A 20,911-nucleotide genomic window follows, 5' to 3' on the forward strand; every position below is an offset into this window, starting at 1 on the left:
TCATTGTGACACAAAAGCAGTGTGACACAAACAACAACACAGAGTTACACATGGAATAAACAAACATACAATCAATAATACAGTAGAACAAAAGAAAACAAATAGGTCTAGTTAACTAGTATATATATAGCTCTAGCTGAACTACAGTTTGTGACTCATCCCTATGTGGCATGTTGCTAGTTAGCGTTATCTCATAATTATATGTACAGACGTTTTAGACCTACTTTAGTTGTACTACGTATTAGGACATATGACATGCCAGTTCCATAGGGGTTGCCTATGGTTTGATATCACAATACATAACTTCCTCTGCTGGTTGGAATTACACTACTGCACCCATCTGAATCAAAGTTCCCCAGAGACAGACTGTCTTCCTCTGGTATGCAACATTTTTGGGGACATTCTACCAAATAAGCCATCACTAGGCAGCTTCCACCCTGTTACGTAACCCTGCACCTTAGATGCTGCTGCCCCATACACCCTATGTAGACTTGAAATGTAACCTTTATTTAAGGTCCAATCACTGGCCACTTTAATAAATGGAACACTTGTCACTTTAATAATGTTTACATATTTTTGCTTTACTCATCTCATGTGTATATACTGTATTCTATTCTACAGTATTTTAGTCTATGCCACTACGACATCGCTCATCCTAATATTTATATATTTCTTAATTCCATTCTTTTACTTTAAGGTTGTGTGTATTGTTAGATATTACTGCACTGTTGGAGTTAGAAACACAAGCATTTCACTACACCCACAATAACATCTGCGAAACATGTGTATGTAACAAAATCAATTTTGATTTGAAATAAGACACACACACACACACACACACACACACACACACACACACACACACACACACACACACACACACACACACACACACACACACACACACACACAGTGTTGTGGGCCCTGCTAAATTCCATGCTAGGGGACATGGAGAGGGAGATACTGATTGGGTGGGTGGCTTCCTCTCCATTGTGTTCACAGTGTTCTCGACTACTGGTGTTTTAAGTATGGCCGCATTGGCCAGAGCAACTCCCCTCTAATTTCACCCAATGACTATAAATCAAGGTTTCAGATTTCATTCCTTTCAGAGGGACATTTTCCCAACTGTCACCTTGTTAGTCTGTCATCTCAGCACAGGCCAGAGGATTGAGGTTTTTGCTGTACGTTTCTATTGCCTCCCATCCACCAGGTATGATCTGCAGGGCCAGTGAGAGGCTGTGGCGCCCCCCCCCCAGTAGCTGTCACCACGGCGGGGGACATCAAGACCTCCGTCTGCAGGGTGGTCATCTACCTTCAGAGGGACATGTCCGGGGACAGCTGCCAGCTCCCCCTGCACCGGCTATGCCTCCAGACCCAGGTCATCTCCACTGGCTCCCAAGCCATTAGAGGTATACATGGAACAGTGGGCAATCAGAGCAGTGGTCTGTTATGAATGAATGTGCCAATATCCTCTGTGTTTATGTAGGCTATACAGTGTGCTAGGCTGACTGCATACACTTACACATTTAAAAAAAATATTTTAAATGCTTATATGGTGATGCCAAAGAAATATTTTCATCCTTGAATAGACAATAAAGTTATATTATATTCTCCCCCTCCACAGCCTCCCAGATGGCGTGTCCCAAGTCCAAGACGTGCAGCTACAGAGCGGCGGTGGGCCTGGGTAACAAGTATGTGCGTCTAAACGTAGGGGGGACCCTGTTCTACAGCACACTGCAGGTGCTCACCAGGCAGGACTCCATGCTGAAGGCCATGTTCAGTGGCAGGGAAGGAGGTCTTCATTGACAGAGAAGGTGAGAAGGACTTTGGAGACTTCCAGAACGACTCTCAGTCACTCTTATGGATCAGAAACATAGATGAAACTCTACTTAGTCTTAATACAGGCTTCGGAATGGAACAGATGACTAAAACAACAATCATATGCAATGAATACAAATACCATTTAGATGTTCAGGCCCCATGGCAGGCATATCATCAACAAGATACACAGAACTACACTGATTGGAATTGGACCGTTGCATTTCACTTGCCTTGTATGTTCCCGTCCAGGCTGGATCCTGATCGATCGTCGTGGGAAGCACTTTACCTCCATCCTGACGTACCTGCGGGAGGAAGTGGTCACCTTGCCCCCTGGCAGGCAGGGGGTTCTGGAGCTGCTGGCAGAGGCCAAGTATTACCTGATCCAGGGTCTGGTGCAGCTGTGCCAGGGAGGCCTGCAGGTCAGTGACACAGAGAGATGTGTGTCCCAAATGGAACCATATTCCCTATATAGTGCACTACTTTTGACCAGGGCCCTATTCCCTATATAGTGCACTACTTTTGACCAGGGCCCTATTCCCTATATAGTGCACTACTTTTGACCAGGGCCCGTAGGATTCTGGATGAAAGCAATGCACTACATAGGGGAATAGAGTGCCATTTGGAATGCAGGCTGTGTTGTAGGAGTGTGTTGACCTCACTACTGATCCAACCTACCGCTTTACTAGATCCTAGATCTGTGCATGTTTGCTGTTGTCTTGGCCATGCCGACTTGAACGTGACTTACACTCCACAGATTGCTTCCTTCCTCATGTTGTGATATTTGACTTGCTTTGGACCAGGGTGTCTACTGTGTTAGTGGCTGTAGGACAACAATACTGTTTGTTTACCATCTGTGCCAGTTAGGGCTGGCACAATTACCGTTATAACCAACGATTATGGATTCAAACTCAAATAACCATCATAAAGAGAGAAAAAAAGAAGCTGTTTGTTGACTGAACAGCTGACTGAAGACCGGACGGCCAGGAATTTGTGTGGTTGAGTCCGTTTCAGCCGTAACATGGACTCTTAACAACGTGATGAAACTTTGGTTGTCTAGGTAACCCCCCCCCCCCCCCCCCCCACACACACACACACACAATGCAGCAGCAACACACATAGAATGGGAATGGAACCTCTAACACAGGCAATTTGATTGGTTAACTCATGGGTACCCTTTCAATGGCTGCCTGATATTGTGATGCAATCATTTCCATGGTAATGTAGAATGTTCATTGACATGATGTTAACTGATGTGGCTCATGCAATGGAATGTGTTTTTTTGTAATGTCAGTTGAGTTGAATCAACAAATCACACCACATATTTTAGCACATCTTATACTTCCTGCTTTGCTCCTATGAGTACACTTGCAATGTCCACCCATCATTGACTTGTATGGGGACGCTTGTTCTATTCAATATATTTCTATGGCAGCACATGCAATCAGGTGCAGAGGAGGAGAAAATGTGCGTCTCAAAAAATAATAATAATATGTATATATCTATTACGAGAACCGCAGTCATTTGGCTGGCCAATCACCTTCATCCAAAATTCCATGACTGTTACAACCATAGTGGCAGTAGGTATAATGTGCCTGAGTCTCAAATGGCACTCTATTCCCTATGTAGTGCACTACTTTTTACCTGGGCCCCTAGTGAACACTATTGGAAAGGGGATACCTAGACAGTTGCACAACTGAATGCATTCAACCGAAATGTGACGTGCGGGGGCGGCCTTAATCAACGTGCACATCATTGGTACCCAGGAGTAGTTGGTGTTGTGGGGGTTAAACAGTGGATATATCCCACCTTGTTGGCTCAGGGGATTCGAACCAGCGACCTTTCGGTTACTGGTCCTACGCTCTTAACTGCCAGGCTACCTGCTGCCCGCTAGGATGCAGGCTGTGTCAGTGTGATAGATGTTCATTGGAATGCATGGCATTCAGTATTTGGACTAGCCAAGGTTCTACTGGGAGGTTCTGCTGTCTCCATGGTGACAGTGGGCAATGATACATGTGGTAGAGAGATCAATCGAACCCAACCAAAACAATGGAAATGCTATGGAAATGCGTGGGTGAAATACACTATGTTGGGGTATAAATCGGTAGGTAATATTTGTATGGATGCCAACCCCAATACATTCTACTAACTCATACAGTCCAATAGAATATAGGTTATATTCCACTAACCCTAACTCATACAGTCCAATAGAATATAGGTTATATTCCTCTAACCCTAACTCATACAGTCCAATAGAATATAGGTTATATTCCACTAACCCTAACTCATACAGTCCAATAGAATATAGGTTATATTCCACTAACCCTAACTCATACAGTCCAATAGAATATAGGTTATATTCCACTAACCCTAACTCATACAGTCCAATAGAATATAGGTTATATTCCACTAACCCTAACTCATACAGTCCAATAGAATATAGGTTATATTCCACTAACTCATACAGTCCAATAGAATATAGGTTATATTCCACTATCCACTAACTCATACAGTCCAATAGAATATAGGTTATATTCCACTAACCCTAACTCATACAGTCCAATAGAATATAGGTTATATTCCACTATCCACTAACTCATACAGTCCAATAGAATATAGGTTATATTCCTCTAACCCTAACTCATACAGTCCAATAGAATATAGGTTATATTCCACTAACCCTAACTCATACAGTCCAATAGAATATAGGTTATATTCCACTAACCCTAACTCATACAGTCCAATAGAATATAGGTTATATTCCACTAACCCTAACTCATACAGTCCAATAGAATATAGGTTATATTCCACTAACCCTAACTCATACAGTCCAATAGAATATAGGTTATATTCCACTATCCACTAACTCATACAGTCCAATAGAATATAGGTTATATTCCACTAACCCTAACTCATACAGTCCAATAGACTATAGGTTATATTCCACTATCCACCAACTCATACAGTCCAATAGAATATAGGTTATATTCCACTAACCCTAACTCATACAGTCCAATAGAATATAGGTTATATTCCACTATCCACTAACTCATACAGTCCAATAGAATATAGGTTATATTCCTCTAACCCTAACTCATACAGTCCAATAGAATATAGGTTATATTCCACTAACCCTAACTCATACAGTCCAATAGAATATAGGTTATATTCCACTAACCCTAACTCATACAGTCCAATAGAATATAGGTTATATTCCTCTAACCCTAACTCATACAGTCCAATAGAATATAGGTTATATTCCTCTAACCCTAACTCATACAGTCCAATAGAATATAGGTTATATTCCACTAACCCTAACTCATACAGTCCAATAGAATATAGGTTATATTCCACTAACCACTAACTCATACAGTCCAATAGAATATAGGTTATATTCCACTAACCCTAACTCATACAATCCAATAGAATATAGGTTATATTCCACTATCCACTAACTCATACAGTCCAATAGAATATAGGTTATATTCCTCTAACCCTAACTCATACAGTCCAATAGAATATAGGTTATATTCCACTAACCCTAACTCATACAGTCCAATAGAATATAGGTTATATTCCACTAACCCTAACTCATACAGTCCAATAGAATATAGGTTATATTCCACTAACCCTATCTCATACAGTCCAATAGAATATAGGTTATATTCCACTAACCCTAACTCATACAGTCCAATAGAATATAGGTTATATTCCACTATCCACCAACTCATACAGTCCAATAGAATATAGGTTATATTCCACTAACCCTAACTCATACCGTCCAATAGAATATACAGTTGAAGTCGGAAGTTTATATACACTTAGGTTGGAGTCATTTAAACTTGTTTTTCAACCACTCCACAAATTTCTTGTTAACAAACTATAGTTTTGGCAAGTCGGTGAGGACATCTACTTTGTGCATGACACAAGTAATTTTTCCAACAATTGTTTACAGACAGATTATTTCACTTATAATTCTCTGTATCACAATTCCAGTGGGTCAGAAGTTTACATACACTAAGTTCACTGTGCCTTTTAAACAGCTTGGAAATTTCCAGAAAATTATGTCATGGCTTTAGAAGCTTTTGATAGGCTGATTGACATCATTTGAATCCATTGGAGGTGTACCTGTGGATGTATTTCAAGGCCTACCTTCAAACTAAGTGTGTCTTTGCTTGACATCATGGGAAAATCAAAAGAAATCAGCCAAGACCTTAGAAAATAAATTGTAGACCTCCACAAGTCTGATTCATCCTTGGGAGCAATTACCAAACACCTGAAGGTACCACGTTCATCTGTACAAACAATAGTACGCAAGTATAAACACCATGGGACCACACAGTCCTCATACCGCTCAAGAAGGAGACGCGTTCTGTCTCCTAGATGAACGTACTTTGGTGCGAAAAGTGCAAATCAATCCCAGAACAACAGCAATGGACCTTGTGAAGATGCTGGAGGAAAAAGGTACAAAAGTATCTATATCCACAGTAAAACGAGTCCTATATCGACATAACCTGAAAGGCCACTCAGCAAGGAAGAAGCGTCTGCTCCAAAACTGCCATTAAAAAAAGCCAGACTACGGTTTGCAACTGAACATGGGGACAAAGATCATACTTTTTGGAGAAATGTCCTCTGGTCTGATGAAACAAAAATAGATATGTTTTGCCGTAATGACCATCGTTATGTTTGGAGGAAAAAGGGGGAGGCTTGCAAGCCGAGGAACACCTTCGCAACCGTGAAGCACGGGGGTGGCAGCATCATGTTGTGTGGGTGCTTTGCTGCAGGAAGGACTGGTGCACTTCACAATATAGATGGCATCATGAGGAAGATAAAATTATGTGGATATATTGAAGCAACATCTCAAGACATCAGTCAGGAAGTTAAAGCTTGGTAGCAAATGGGTCTTCCAAATGGACAGTGACCCCAAGCATACTTCCAAAGTTGTGGCAAAATGGCTTAAAGACAACAAAGTCAAGGTATTGGCGTGGCCATCACAAAGCTCTGACCTCAATCCTATAGAAAATGTGTGGGCAGAACTGAAAAAGCGTGTGCGAGCAAGGAGGCCTACAAACCTGACTCAGTTACACCAGCTCTGTCAGAAGGAATGGGCCAAAATTCACCCAACTTATTGTGGGAAGCTTGTGGAAGGCTTCCCGACACGTTTGACCCAAGTTAAACAATTTAAAGGCAATGCCACCAAATACTAATTGAGTGTATGTAAACTTCTGACCCACTGGGAATGTGATGAAAGAAATAAAAGCTGAAATAAATCATTCTCTCTTATTATTCTGACATTTCACATTCTTAAAATAAAGTGGTGATCCTAACGGACCTAAAACTAGGATTAAATGTCAAAAATTGTGAAGATCTGAGTTTGGCTAAGGTGTATGTAAACTTCCGACTATTCCAATATCCACTAACCCGGACGTCCTTCTTCTATCCTCCACGGCATTCCATTGACCTCTTTACCACATCTATGTTAAGGAGTCTTGAATCCAATACCACATTGAATTCATATTTCGTTCATGTCATGTCCTCTTTTAATTTTTTTTTTTATAACAGATAGCCGATGTCACTAAACGGTTTATGATTCCATAATTTTTAGATTGGAATATACTTCTTAAAGGCTTATATTATTACATATTTTAAGACTGAAATGTCACTCAACCTCAGAGATTTTTTACATTTTATTTTATTTTTTACAGAGTTTAGTGAATACAGGTTTCAACATAATCTTTACACTCTTCTATGTCGGGCGTGAGGATTCATTTGCGGTCCGTTCCAGTTCCGTGGGCTTCAGTCAGTAAAGTCCTGACCTAAGTTGTTCAAATGGCCGTTACATGACATAAGTATTTGATCACCAACCAGTAAGAATTCCGGCTCTCACAGACCTTTTCTTTAAGAAGCCCTCCTGTTCTCCACTCATTACCTGTATTAACTGCACCTGTTTGAACTTGTTACCTGTATAAAAGACCTGTCCACACACTCAATCAAACAGACTCCAACCTCTCCACAATGGCCAAGACCAGAGAGCTGTGTAAGGACATCAGGGTTAAATTGTAGACCTGCACAAGGCTGGGATGGGCTACAGGACAATAGGCAAGCAGCTTGGTGAGAAGGCAACAACTGTTGGCGCAATTATTAGAAAATGGAAGAAGTTCAAGATGACGGTCAATCACCCTCGGTCTGGGGCTCCTTGCAAGATCTCACCTCGTGGGGCATCAATGATCATGAGGAAGGTCAGGGATCAGCCCAGAACTACACGGCAGGACCTGGTCAATGACCTGAAGAGAGCTGGGACCACAGTCTTAAAGAAAACCATTAGTAACACACTGCGCCGTCATGGATTAAAATACTGCAGCACACGCAAGGTCCCCCTGCTCAAGCCAGCGCATGTCCAGGCCCGTCTGAAGTTTGCCAATGACCATCTGGATGATTCATAGGAGGAATGGGAGAAGGTCATGTGGTCTGATGAGACAAAAATAGAGCTTTTTGGTCTAAACTCCACTTGCCGTGTTTGGAGGAAGAAGAAGGATGAGTACAACCCCAAGAACACCATCCCAACCGTGAAGCATGGAGGTGGAAACATCATTCTTTGGGGATGCTTTTCTGCAAAGGAGACAGGAAGACTGCACCGTATTGAGGGGAGGATGGATGGGGCCATGTATCGCGAGATCTTGGCCAACAACCTCCTTCCCTCAGTAAGAGCATTGAAGATGGGTCGTGGCTGGGTCTTCCAGCATGACAACGACCCAAAACACACAGCTAGGTCAACGTAAGAAGCATCGCAAGGTCCTGGAGTGGGCTAGCCAGTCTCCAGACCTGAACCCAATAGAAAATCTTTGGAGGGAGTTGAAAGGTCTGTATGGAGGAGTGGGCCAAAATCCCTGCTGCAGTGTGTGCAAACCTGGTCAAGAACTACAGGAAATGTATGATCTCTGTAATTGCAAACAAAGGTTTCTGTACCAAATATTAAGTTCTGCTTTTCTGATGTATCAAATACTTATGTCATGCGATACATGTCACGGTTCATGAATCCACTGCCTCCTTTTCCTTTTCTCTCTCTCTCTCTCTCTCTCTCTCTCTCTCTCTCTCCCGTGTTTGTGTGGGCGTGGTTCCCAATCTCGGCCTGATTGTCTGCGCCAGCTGGAATCACTTATCTTCCCTTTATATGTTCTGTAACCAGTGTTTCTTGTTGTCAGATCGTTGTTACTTCCCTGAGGTTGTGTCGTGTGTCCGTACTCATCTCTCGCCGCCCTTGTGTGGATTATCTGCTGTGCTCCTTCCTACCCATCCGGACACTCTCACCTGGGTTTCTCAGCACGCTCACATAGGAGGATGCGCCCTAGTCCCTGGGTCGGATTCCGTCTGAGTACAGTCTGTCTGTCCTGTTGCTGCTGTAACCTGTATTCATTAAACCATCGTTGCTTGCATCTTGCATCCGCCTCTGTATTGTTACAGAACGATCTGACCAGACCATGGATGCAGCGAGTTCAACGAGTCTGACCGAATTAATTTCCCGTAGTATCACGAGAATGGATCAACAAGAGGAGAACATCTCCAGCACAGGTCGGGAAGTACAAGCCATTGCGACGCAGGTATCCCAGCTGACCCAACAATTACAACATCTGAGGGGTCTCGCTGCGCCACCTACACCGGCAGTTCAACCCGCCCCGCCAGAGCCGGATTCCCAGCTAGAGCCACGGCTACCGACACCAGAGGGTTATTCAGGTGATCCTGACTATTGCAGAGCTTTTCTTACGAGATGTTCCATGCATTTCTCGTTGCAGCCACGGACCTTCAACCGTGAACAGTCTAAGGTAGCATTCGTACTCACACTGCTATCAGGCAAAGCGGCTCTTTGGGGAACGGCGGTGTGGGCGAACCAGGACCCATGCTGCACCTCTTTCCAGACACTCTCCGAGGAGATGAGAAGGGTCTTCGATCGGGCCGTGGCGGGTAGGGAGGCGGCCAGACTACTCGCTGACCTTCGCCAAGGAGACCGTTCAGTATCGGAATACTCCATCCAATTCCGCACTCTGGCCGCAGAGTGTCAGTGGAACGAGGAGGCGCAGTGGGACATGTTCCTGCATGGGCTGGAGGACCGGATCCAGAAGGAGATTTATGTTCTGGACCTTCCCAGGAGTTTAAATGGACTAGTGGAACTAGCCTTGAGGGTCGACGCTCGTCTGAGTCGTGTTGGCCGCCGAGCATGCCCTAACAGACCGTATAACGACACGGAGGGCTGGCATGCCAGCGGCGGGAACACGGCCAGTTCAGCCTCCGCTCACGAACCCATGCAGCTGGGGAGAGCTCGCCTCTCCCGGGAAGAGAGGGAGAGGCGGAGATCCCAAGGACTCTGTCTCTACTGTGGTAGAGCGGGCCACTTTATCCACTCCTGCCCGGTAAAAGATTAGGCCCGGTAGTAAGAATGAGGCTACTATCGGGTGGTGTCACCACAGAGAAGACCTCATCATCTACTCTCCTCCCGGTAAGACTAAGATGGGCCAACCACACGCACGACACCCAAGCCTTACTGGACTCAGGAGCAGAGGGTAATTTCATGGACTTCAAGCTCGCTCACAAACTCCAGATTCCTATCACCTCACTCACGCACAAGATATCCATCAACGCTCTCAATGGTCAAGAACTACCCAACATTTCTCACACCACTGAACCTATCACACTCATCACTTCTGGCAATCACACTGAGACACTATCATTTCTACTCATGGACTCACCCCTTGCACCATTAGTTCTCGGCCACCCTTGGCTCACCCAACACAACCCCAGAGTTGACTGGGGTCATAATTCTATATCCATGTGGAGTAACAAATGTCTTGAGTCCTGTTTAGTGTCTGCTTGTTCGTCTGTGTCTGATTCTGTGTTTCTAGAGGAGGCGGTGGATATGTCTAACGTGCCCGTTGAATACCTCGACCTGAAGGAGGTGTTCAGTAAGTCCCGTGCTGCTTCTCTTCCTCCGCATCGTCCCTATGACTGTGCAATAGAATTATTGCCAGGTGAGTCTCCGCCTAAAGGCAAGTTATATTCACTCTCTGTTCCTGAGAGGGAGGCTATGGAGAGATACATCTCTGGTTCTCTGGCATCTGGATTCATTCGTCCTTCCTCTTCTCCAGCGGGGGCGGGGTTCTTCTTTGTGGAGAAGAAGGACGGATCTCTGCGTCCTTGCATTGATTACCGTGGGTTGAATAACATCACAGTGAAGAATCCAATTTGTAAGTCGCTCTGGATAAGAGCGTCTGCTAAATGACTTAAATGTTAAATGTAAAAATGTAATACCTATCCCTTACCGTTGATGTCCTCAGCCTTTGAAAGGTTACAGGGAGCATCCGTGTTCACTAAGTTGGATTTACGTAATGCATATAATTTGGTTCGCATAAGGGGGAGGACGAATGGAAGACCGCGTTTAACACCCCCAGAGGGCACTTCGAATATTTGGTCATGCCTTTTGGGCTATCCAACTCCCCAGCGGTTTTCCAGGCACTCGTAAATGACGTGCTGAGAGATATGATTGATCAGTTCATATATGTTTACCTGGATGACATACTGATTTTTTCTTCTTCTCTCCAGGAACACGTTCAGCACGTCAGACGAGTGCTTCAGAGGTTGTTGGAGAATGGACTTTTGTCAAGGCGGAGAAATGCATTTTTCATGCACAATCCGTTCCATTCCTAGGTTACATCGTCTCGACTGAAGGTATTCGCATGGATCCTGACAAGGTTAAGGCTGTGGTGGATTGGCCAAGCCCAGATTCCCGTAAGGCCCTACAGAGGTTTCTGGGATTCGCCAATTTCTACCGGCGTTTCGTTCGCAACTTTAGCCAGATAGTCGCTCCTCTTACCGCCTTAACCTCCCCCAGAGTGACGTTCAGGTGGTCCGATACAGCCGAGGCTGCATTCGTCAAACTCAAGAGCCGCTTTGTTTCGGCTCCCATCCTCATAGCTCCCGATCCCTCGCGTCAGTTCGTGGTGGAGGTGGACGCTTCAGAGGTGGGGGTAGGTGCGGTACTTTCCCAACGTTCCTCTTCTGACGACAAGATGCACCCTTGCACCCTCGGTTATCACCTGCGGAACGCAACTACGACATTGGCAACAGAGAGTTGTTGGCAGTGAAGTTAGCACTGGAGGAGTGGCGCCATTGGTTAGAGGGTTCGGGGGTACCCTTTATAGTTTGGACCGATCACAAAAATTTGGAATATATCAGAACCGCCAAGCGACTCAACTCCAGGCAGGCGCGGTGGGCACTCTTTTTCGGACGTTTTGACTTCTCTCTCTCGTATCGCCCGGGTTCCAAGAATGTCAAACCCGATTCCCTTTCTCGCATTTTTGACCATTCCGAACGCCCATCCACTCCCGAGTGCATCCTACCCGGGACCCTAGTGGTCTCCACACTCACATGGGAGGTTGAATCGAGGGTCAAAACGGCCTTAGAAGGGGTAACGCCTCCGCCCGGTTGCCCGCCTAATCGGTTGTTTGTGCCGGAGGGGTGTCGGTCCGATGTTATTCGGTGGGGGCATTGCTCCAACGTAGCGTGTCATCCAGGAGTCAGTCGCACTAGCTTTTTGGTTAAGCAACGCTTTTGGTGGCCACTGATGGCTCGTGACATTCACAGTTTTGTCTTGGCTTGCTCGGTTTGTGCCACTGGGAAGACTTCTAATCGACCACCAGATGGGTTACTCCAACCGCTGTCGGTCCCTTCGAGACCCTGGTCCCACATCGCGCTAGATTTTGTTACCGCACTCCCGCCCTCCCAGGGCAAGACGGTTGTTTTGACCGTGGTGGACCGGTTCTCGAAGGCGGCTCATTTTATTCCCTTGCCTAAATTACCATCTGCCAAGGAGACAGCGGTAACTGTCGTGGATCACGTCTTTCGCTTACATGGTCTGCCGATGGACGTAGTTTCTGACAGGGGGCCCCAATTTGTGTCCAAGTTTTGGCAAGAGTTTTGTAGGTTACTGGGAGCGAGTGTCAGCCTGTCTTCAGGGTTTCATCCCCAGAGCAACGGTCAAGCGGAGAGGGCCAACCAAGATTTGGAGAGAGTGTTGCGATGTTTGGTTTCTAAGAATCCCTCTTCCTGGAGTCAACAACTCTCTATGGTTGAGTACGCTCACAATTCGTTGCCAGTGGCAGCCACGGGTCTCTCTCCGTTTGAGTGTAGTTTAGGTTACCAGCCACCTATCTTTCCCAGTACGGAGTCCGAGGTGTCTGTTCCCTCCGCTCACGCTTTCATCCAGAGGTGCCGTCACGCATGGAGCAGAGCCCGTGAGACTCTTCTCCGGGTGGGGGCGTGCACCAAGACTAAGGCCGATCGCCACCGGTCGAAGCCTCCGGTATACGTCGTTGGCCAAAGAGTGTGGCTTTCTACTAAGAACATTCCACTCCGATCCGTTTCGAACAAGCTTGCCCCCAAATTTATCGGCCCGTTCAAAGTCACCAGGATCATTAGTCCGGTGGCGGTCCGGCTCCAGCTTCCTCCGGCGTATAGCAGAATTCATCCTACCTTTCATGTGTCTAAAATAAAACCTGTGTTTCAGGCACGTATTAACCCACCGGTCCCGGTTCCCCCGCCGCCACGACTTGTTGATGGGGAACCCACCTTTTCTGTCAATCGTATTTTGGACTCTAGAAGGAGGGGACGCGGATTCCAGTACCTGGTGGACTGGGAGGGTTACGGCCCGGAGGAGAGAAGTTGGGTACCTGCTAGGGACATTCTGGATCACTCCCTTATCGATGATTTCAATCGACAGGTAAATTCGCCTGGGAACGCCAAGAGGCGTTCCTAGGGGGGGGGGGGTATTGTCACGGTTCATGAATCCACTGCTTCCTTTTCTCTCTCTCTCTCTCTCTCTCCCGTGTTTGTGTGGGCGTGGTTCCCAATCTCGGCCTGATTGTCTGCGCCAGCTGGAATCACTTATCTTCCCTTTATATGTTCTGTAACCAGTGTTTCTTGTTGTCAGATCGTTGTTACTTCCCTGAGGTTGTGTCGTGTGTCCGTACTCATCTCTCGCCGCCCTTGTGTGGATTATCTGCTGTGCTCCTTCCTACCCATCCATACACTCTCACCTGGGTTTCTCAGCACGCTCACATAGGAGGATGCGCCCTAGTCCCTGGGTCGGATTCCGTCTGAGTACAGTCTGTCTGTCCTGTTGCTGCTGTAACCTGTATTCATTAAACCATCGTTGCTTGCATCTTGCATCCGCCTCTGTATTGTTACAATACAATGCAAATTAATTACTTAAAAATCATACAATGTGATTTTCTGGATTTTTGTTTTAGATTCTGTCTCTCACAGTTGAAGTGTACCTATGATAAAAAATTACAGACCTCTACATGCTTTGTAAGTAGGAAAACCTGCAAAATCGTCAGTGTATCAAATACTTGTTCTCCACACTGTGTGTGTAATAATGACAAGTACAACAATACTGAATGAACACTTTTATTTTAACTTAATATAATACATCAATAAAAATCAATTTAGTCTCAAATAAATAATGAAAGATGTTCAATTTGGTTTAAATAATGCAAAAACAAAGTTTTGGAGACGAAAGTAAAAGTGCAATATGTGCCATGTAAAAAAGCTAACGTTTAAGTTCCTTGCTCAGAACATGAGAACATATGAAAGCTGGTGGTTCCTTTTAGCATGAGACTTCAATATTCCCAGGTAAGAGGTTTTAGGTTGTAGTTAATATAGTATTTATAGGACTATTTCTCTCTATACCATTTTCTATTTCATATACCTTTGACTAGTTGATGTTCCTATAGGCACTATAGTATTGCCAGCCTAATCTCAGGAGTTGACAGGCTTGAAGTCATAAACAGGGCTGTATTTCAAGCATTGCAAAGAGCTGCTGGCAAAATGCAGGAAAGTGCTGTTTGAATGAATGCTTACGAGCCTGCTGCTGCCTACCACTGCTCAGTCAGACTGCTCTATCAAATATCAAATCATAGACTTAATTATAATATAATAAACACACAGAAATATGAGCCTTTGGTGATGAATATGGTAGAATCCATAAACTATCATTTTGAAAACAAAACGTTTATTATTTTATCAGTGAAATACGGAACCGTTCCGTATTTTATCAAACAGGTGGCATCCATCAGTCTAAATATTGCTGTTACATTGCACAACCTTCAATGTTATGTCATAATTATGTAAATTTCTGGCAAATGAATTACGGTCTTTGTTAGGAAGAAATGGTCTTCACACAGTTGGCAACGAGCCTGGCGGCCCAAACTGCTGCATATACCCTGACTCTGCTTGCACAGAACGCAAGAGAAGTGACACAATTTCCCTAGTTAATATTGCCTGCTAACATGAATTTATTTTAACTAAATATGCAGGTTTAAAAAAATATATACTTGTGTATGGGTTTTAAGGAAGGCATTGATGTTTATGGTACACTGGTGCAACGACAGGAATCGCTTGAATGCGCTTGTTAAATCATCCCCCGTTTGGCAAAGTAGGCTGTGATTCGATTATAAATGAACAGGCACCGCATCGATTATATGCAACGCAGGACAAGCTAGATAAACTAGTAATATCATCAATCATGTGTAGTTAACTAGTGATTATGTTAAGATTGATTGTTTTTTTATAAGATAAGTTTAATGCTAGCTAGCAACTTACCTCCTTGCTGCGCTCGCGTAACAGGTGGTCAGCCTGCCACGCAGTCTCCTCGCGGAGTGCAATATAATCGGCCATAATCGGCATCCAAAAATGCAGATTACCGATTGCTATCAAAACTTGAAATCGTCCCTAATTAATCAACCACTCCGATGAATCGGTCGACCTGACATGCATCCTTGGTATTGTTCAGCAGCACAGAGCCAGTGAGAGTGGAACCAGACATTGTTTAGACTGGTTCAGGTCCTCTTTTTGTCTTATGTACTGTAACAGCCTGCCTGTGGTGTCTGTTTTGAATAACAGGACCAGAAGGAGCAGTCTCTGTGTGTAATCCCTGTTGTCACCTCTGCCAAGGAGGAAGAGAGACTGATCCAGGCCTGCACCAAGCCTGTGGTGAAGCTGCTGTACAAAAGAAGCAACAACAAGTACTCCTATACTAGGTGAGCTACTACAAGTATAGTGTCTTACAAAATGGCAGCCCTATGCTTGTTCTGTTGTGTGGAGAGTCAATAATAGTTCATGACTGTTGGTAAATGCTTAGTGAGGGCCTCTAATGTCAAGTACTCGTTATGTCCTCTGTGTTGACAATGGAATGCTGTACCTCCTGATCCATGGGTTGTATTCCTCCACAGTAACTCAGACGACAACCTGTTGACCCGTGAGTTGTATTTCCTCCACAGTAACTCAGACGACAACCTGTTGACCCGTGGGTTGTATTTCCTCCACAGTAACGACAACCTGTTGACCCGTGAGTTGTATTTCCTCCACAGTAACTCAGACGACAACCTGTTGACCCGTGAGTTGTATTTCCTCCACAGTAACTCAGACGACAACCTGTTGACCCGTGAGTTGTATTCCTCCACAGTAACTCAGACGACAACCTGTTGACCCATGGGTTGTATTCCTCCACAGTAACGACAACCTGTTGAAGAACATTGAGCTGATTGACCGGCTGTCTCTGAGCTACAATGGCCGTGTTCTCTTCATCAAGGACGTGATCGGCGACGAGATCTGCTGCTGGTCGTTCTACGGACAGGGACGCCAACTGGCAGAGGTCTGCTGCTGGTCGTTCTACGGATAGGGACGCCAACTGGCAGAGATCTGCTTCTGGTCGTTCTACGGATAGGGACGCCAACTGGCAGAGATCTGCTGCTGGTCTTTCTACGGACAGGGACGCCAACTGGCAGAGATCTGCTTCTGGTCGTTCTACGGATAGGGACGCCAACTGGCAGAGATCTGCTTCTGGTCGTTCTACGGATAGGGACGCCAACTGGCAGAGATCTGCTGCTGGTCGTTCTACGGACAGGGACGCCAACTGGCAGAGGTCTGCTGCTGGTCGTTCTACGGATAGGGACGCCAACTGGCAGAGATCTGCTGCTGGTTGTTCTACGGACAGGGACGCCAACTGGCAGAGGTCTGCTGCTGGTCATTCTACGGATAGGGACGCCAACTGGCAGAGATCTGCTTCTGGTCGTTCTACGGACAGGGACGCCAACTGGCAGAGATCTGCTTCTGGTCGTTCTACGGACAGGGACGCCAACTGGCAGAGATCTGCTTCTGGTCGTTCTACGGATAGGGACGCCAACTGGCAGAGATCTGCTTCTGGTCGTTCTACGGATAGGGACGCCAACTGGCAGAGATCTGCTTCTGGTCGTTCTACGGACAGGGACGCCAACTGGCAGAGATCTGCTGCTGGTCGTTCTACGGACAGAGACGCAAACTGGCAGAGGTCTGCTGCACATCCATAGTGTACGCCACAGAGAAAAAACAGACCAAGGTTGGTTAGGGGTTTTACTCACTCACTCACTCACTCACTCACTCACTCACTCACTCACTCACTCACTCACTCACTCACTCACCACTCACTCACTCACTCACTCGTTCATGGAATCACTCACTCACTCACTCACTCACTCACTCACTCACTCACTCACTCACTCACTCACTCACTCGTTCATGGCATCACTCACTCACTCACTCACTCACTCACTCACTCACTCACTCACTCACTCACTCACTCACTCACTCACTCACTCACTCACTCACTCACTCACTCGTTCATGGCAGCCCATCGTTGCTGACACTGGCACACTATCTTTTGTACTGTAGCTAATCTTAATGTTGACCCTGTCCATCTGTCTCTCTATCTCAGGTGGAGTTTCCAGAGGCCAGGATCTACGAGGAGACCCTGAACGCTTTGCTGTATGAGACACTTCCTGTCCCTGACGACTCCCTATTGGAGGCCGCACGCCGTCGACACGCCCACAGCCACACCCACTGTAGTTTCCACAGCGAGGAGGAGGAAGGCCCCACCCACTCTGGGGTATAGCACCTACGACGACCGGCCTCTGGGACACTAAGGATGCGTCTCAAATTGCACCCTATTCCCTATATGGTGCACTACTTTTGACACAGGCTCTATATAGGAAATAGGGGACTATAATAGGGCTCTATATAGGAAATAGGGGCCCATAGGGCTCTATACAGGAAATAGGGGCCCATAGGGCTCTATATAGGAAATAGGGGCCTATAGGGCTCTATATAGGAAATAGGGGCCCATAGGGCTTTGTATAGGAAATAAGGGCCCATAGGGCTCTATATAGGAAATAGGGGCCCATAGGGCTTTGTATAGGAAATAGGGGCCCATAGGGCTCTGTATAGGAAATAAGGGCCCATAGAGCTCTGGTCAAATGTAGAGAATAATGTGCCGTTTTTGACGAAGCCTATCTAACCAGAGGAGGAAACTGGTTCCCTGCTGACCTGCTGCTGGGACACTAAGTTATACGTCTCAATATGACGCACTATGTAGTGCACTACCATTCGAACCCTCATCTCCCTGTCAGTCACCTCTCAGTGAGAGCCTCAAAATGTATTTAATGATTCATCCAACCTAACTCTGCACTAATTACTGTTACTCTGCAGCCATTGGTGAGAGTGAGTGATGGCTCCCAAAAGGCACCCTAGTCCCCATCCTATACCCATAAGGCTCTGTTCAAAAGTAGTGTATAAGGGGAAAAGGGTGCCATCTAACCACTCCTTACTGACCAGCCACTGGGACACTAAAGGCGTCAGTATGCTTCCTATCCAAAACTGTTCAGAAACAGTTTGTGTATAATATTATAATGATATTTTATGATGTTTGTTGTTTTGTTTTGGTCTTAGTCAAGTTTCTTTTTTTTTCAGCTGTTCGTGCACACAAACACACACACACACACACACACACACACACACACACACACACACACACACACACAAACAAACACAAAATCCTTGAGGCAAGCTGAAATGTGTAGCTGAAGTCTACCCCTTTTGTCGGTGATTGGTCAACAGTAGGGATTCTTCAATTAAGTGTTTTTTTTATTGTCGTTCAATAAGAGACGACTAGTTTTCATGCCCATTTTTTCACTTGAGAAATACTGCACCAAACCTCTTAGTTAGATGTAAAATTGCACGTCTAAGATCTCTGCAAAACGTTAAAATGAATGATAGATTTCACAAGTTATCTCAGATGAATTCTGACTATTTTGAGGAAATGTATTCTAGCTACGGCATCTCAATATAGACAAACAGCGCTATTGCCACTTTTTTCACATTTTTCAAGGGAGTATGTGAGCACACTTGTTTGCCTACGGCTAGGCGCCAGCCGAACTGTAGCTAGCTGACGCCTTAAGGATGTGTCCCATCTAACCACAGAGGAGGAAACTGGTTCCCTCTGGCTCTTCACTGAATCACTACACCCACCACTGAAGCACTGGTGTTGTTGGCCCCAAAATGGCCTTGGGCACAAAATGGCTGCCAAGCTGCATCACACTGGTGCCTGGCAGACTTTGTCGATGGAAAACTCGTGATTTAAAATGTTGAGGTGCTTATGCTGTTTCTTCTTTATTTTACATAGAACTCTCTTCTTCACAAAACAATCAAATCTGTGTTCATACAATCAAAATTGCAACTTCAAATCAGCGAAGGTTAAAGATGGATTTTTAAACCTTGACACAATTGAGACATGGATTGTGTATGTGTGCCATTCAGAGGGTGAATGGCCAAGACAAAATATTTAAGTGCCTTTGAACGGGGTATGGTAGCAGGTGCCAGGCCCATCCAGCCAATTTGACACAACTACGGGAAACATTGTAGTCAATATGGGCCAGCATCCCTGAGGAATGCTTTCGACTCCTTGTGGAGTCCATACTCCCATCAAATTGAGGCTGTTCTGAGAACAAAGCAAGGGCGTGCAACTCAATATTTGGGAAGGTGTTCCTAATATTTGGTCTACTCAGTGTAGGTAGCCATCAGACTTATAGATGGTTTGTGTACATTTATTATACAGCTGGGGGGGGGATTGTGACAAGTTCAAGGACCATAAAATGTATCACAAGCAACCCTTTCGCCTTCTGTAAATAGACAGGGAAGAGTGTGAATGTTTCTTTTTTTTGTGTGTGTATATTTATAGTTTTGAGAGTTTCTCATATCACATGTTGACATATAAATCATGCCTAAGACTTTTTCATTAAAATTAACTTGAGGGACACATTCAACGATGTCTATAAATGGCTAATCTCATTCCCAGATACTTCGGCCCAGTGCAGTAGCCCTGGGATCATGCTTTGTGCAGTAGCCCGGGGATCATGTTCATGCTTTGTGCAGTAGCCCTGGGATCATGTTCATGCTTTGTGCAGTAGCCCTGGGATCATGTTCATGCTTTGTGCAGTAGCCCTGGGATCATGTTCATGCTTTGTGCAGTAGCCCTGGGATCATGTTCATGCTTTGTGCAGTAGCCCGGGATCATGCTTTGTGCAGTAGCCCGGGGATCATGTTCATGCTTTGTGCAGTAGCCCTGGGATCATGCTTTGTGCAGTAGCCCGGGGATCATGTTCATGCTTTGTGCAGTAGCCCTGGGATCATGTTCATGCTTTGTGCAGTAGCCCTGGGATCATGTTCATGCTTTGTGCAGTAGCCCTGGGATCATGTTCATGCTTTGTGCAGTAGCCCTGGGATCATGTTCATGCTTTGTGCAGTAGCCCGGGATCATGCTTTGTGCAGTAGCCCGGGGATCATGTTCATGCTTTGTGCAGTAGCCCTGGGATCATGCTTTGTGCAGTAGCCCGGGGATCATGTTCATGCTTTGTGCAGTAGCCCTGGGATCATGCTTTGTGCAGTAGCCCGGGGATCATGCTTTGTGCAGTAGCCCTGGGATCATGTTCATGCTTTGTGCAGTAGCCCGGGGATCATGCTTTGTGCAGTAGCGCGGGGATCATGTTCATGCTTTGTGCAGTAGCCCTGGGATCATGTTCATGCTTTGTGCAGTAGCCCTGGGATCATGTTCATGCTTTGTGCAGTAGCCCTGGGATCATGTTCATGCTTTGTGCAGTAGCCCGTGGTTCATGTTCATGCTTTGTGCAGTAGCCCGGGGATCATGTTCATGCTTTGTGCAGTAGCCCGGGATCAT

At 45.5% G+C, this 20,911-nt stretch overlaps 1 pseudogene; it reads left to right on the forward strand.

Moving 5' to 3' along the window:
* The first annotated feature begins 1,223 nt into the window (after positions 1-1,223).
* LOC115121874 (BTB/POZ domain-containing adapter for CUL3-mediated RhoA degradation protein 2-like) lies at positions 1,224-17,908 on the forward strand (annotated as a pseudogene).
* The last annotated feature ends 3,003 nt before the right edge of the window (positions 17,909-20,911 follow it).

The sequence above is a fragment of the Oncorhynchus nerka genome, linkage group LG11, assembly GCF_034236695.1.
Source record: "Oncorhynchus nerka isolate Pitt River linkage group LG11, Oner_Uvic_2.0, whole genome shotgun sequence".
In the NCBI taxonomy this organism is placed as follows: domain Eukaryota; kingdom Metazoa; phylum Chordata; class Actinopteri; order Salmoniformes; family Salmonidae; genus Oncorhynchus; species Oncorhynchus nerka.